The sequence below is a fragment of the Arabidopsis lyrata genome (assembly GCF_000004255.2).
Source record: "Arabidopsis lyrata subsp. lyrata unplaced genomic scaffold ARALYscaffold_2, whole genome shotgun sequence".
Classification (NCBI taxonomy): domain Eukaryota; kingdom Viridiplantae; phylum Streptophyta; class Magnoliopsida; order Brassicales; family Brassicaceae; genus Arabidopsis; species Arabidopsis lyrata.
In genome coordinates, this window is record NW_003302554.1 from 9853848 (window position 1) to 9856181 (window position 2334).

Below are 2334 nucleotides of genomic sequence, written 5' to 3' on the forward strand. Positions count from 1 at the left end.
TATTTTTCAGTTCAGAAAATTGCCTTTATTTTCTTTCTGCGAGGTAATGCAAATTCTGTTTTCTTCACATGTTCTGTTTTCTTCACGTAACAAAAATTCAATTTAATTTCATTTTCTTGCCATAAGAACCTAGTAATAGTATTTTGAAAACTGTAATTTTGGGGTTGATTCATTTGTGTTTGAAACAAAAAACTGTCGTAAGACTTTTATTCCACGAAGAGAGAAAATATGCCACGTCGAATTAGAATGTGTTAGAGCAACCACAGTGATTAGTTTCTAAGTAAGGTTTTTATGTATTTTTTATTAATAAATTTTGATAGTTTTGTAGTTTAGAGATTTTGTAGAGTTTTTGAAAATTTTATGGTCCATTGGTGGAATCCTTAAGTGGGTTTCTAAAAAATAAAATAAATTTTTTAAAATTTTTTGTTAATATTTTTATTTGAACAAACATGATTATTATTAGGAATTATAAAATTTTAAACATACATGATATAAAAAGAAGAAGAAAAAAAACATATTAAAAAAGCGAAAAAAATAACGATTACATTTTAAGATTGATTCTGGTAATAATGTTGCCATACATGTTCAACTAAATCAGCTTTCAATTCTTCATGTTTAATCCGATCACGAACTCGGGCTCTAGTGGCCATCATATTACCGAGATTTGAAGGCATATATATCTCTAGCATAAGTGAAATCCACTTGTGAAGAGCTGGTTGATTCTGGATGTACGAATTCAGATACATCAAACTGAGTATACCCATCTCGTTCGTCCTCTACTATCATATTGTGAAGTATTATACATGCTCGCATAATATTTTCAATTTTCACCTTATCATGAAAAAGAGCTGGATGTTTGACAATGGCAAACCGAGCTTGCAAAACTCCGAAAGCACGCTCAACATCTTTACGACAAGCTTCTTGAGTTGTAGCAAATAAAGAAGCTTTATCACCTTGTGGAATTGAAATTGATTGGATAAATGTAGCCCATTTAGGATAAATTCCATCTGTGAGGTAGTAAGCCAAATTATAGTCTTTCCCGTTGACTACGTATTTCACTTTCGGAGCTCGACCTTGTAATATATCATCAAAAACTGGTGAGCGATCAAGAATATTGATATCGCTTAAGGTACCTGGAGGTCCAAAAAACGCGTGCCATATCCAGAGATCTTGGGAAGCAACGGCCTCTAAAACGATTGTTGGTTTTCCTGATCCACGTGTATATTGTCCTTTCCAAGCGGTGGGACAATTTTTTTACTCCCAATGCATACAGTCGATGCTTCCTATCATCCCGGGAAATCCACGTTGCTCTCCAATATGGAGTAGTCGTATAAGATCATCTCGTGTGGGTCTTCTTAGATACTCATCCCCGAACAAATTTATGATTCCTTCTGCAAAATGTTCCAAACATAATAGCGACGTGCATTCACCAATTCGGAGGTATTCATCAACCGCATCAGCCGCAATACCATATGCGAGCATACGAATTGCTGTTGTAGACTTCTGTAGTGCCGAGAAACCGAGTCTTCCTGTAGCATCTCTTCTTTGTTTAAAGTATGGGACTGCATTGGAGAATCTCTCAACAATACGCATGAACAACGGTTTGTTCATTCTAAACCGACGTCGGAATATATGGGGAGGATATGTTGGATTTTCTGTAAAATAGTCGTTCACTAATTGGATGTGACCTTCTTCACGATGTCTTTCGATATATGCTTTTTTCTTCTTTGGCTTGACTCGTTGACGATTACCATAACTCTCTAATGCTTGATCACAACATTGATCAAACTTATCATCGAGATTATAGTTTGAAGAAGAACCTGCCATTTTAGCTAAATTATAGAAATAGAAAGAAGAGAAGAGTGTTTATTATTGTGATAAAGAGAGTTGATAGAAATATTGAAGTAGTGTAGAATTGTGTAGAAAGAGTAGTGTTCAACGGATTATATATAGAACAATAAAGGAGTAGTGTTCGGATTCTTATTATGTAGTGTACATTCATTCATACAAAATAAAGGAGTAGTGAATGGTACAAATGAATGGTACAATAATGAATGGTACAAATGAAAAAAACAATCAAGTTTGTGGTGACAAAACTAAAGTACATTCCTTGGTGACAAACTAAAGTACTTGATGTCGGCACTAAAGAACACTCCTTGGTGACAAACTAAAGTACTTGATGTTGGCACTTGTGGTCCTACAAAATGTAATAAAAAGATCAATCATAACTATAACTTAAACTGAACACAAACATGAAACATAAGACAAACATAAACTCAAACTGAAACTGAAACAACTCAAACTCATAAACTGAAACAACTCATTGATTAACAT

At 34.1% G+C, this 2334-nt stretch overlaps 1 long non-coding RNA gene across 1 annotated transcript; it reads right to left on the reverse strand.

Annotated features, from left to right (window-relative positions):
* Positions 1-502: 502 nt before the first annotated feature.
* LOC9323019 lies at positions 503-1824 on the reverse strand. The gene is made up of 2 exons (XR_002334195.1): positions 1134-1824; positions 503-1007 (listed from the first exon to the last, which is right to left on the reverse strand). It is a non-coding gene; the product is annotated as an uncharacterized LOC9323019 (long non-coding RNA).
* Between the last annotated feature and the right edge of the window lie 510 nt (positions 1825-2334).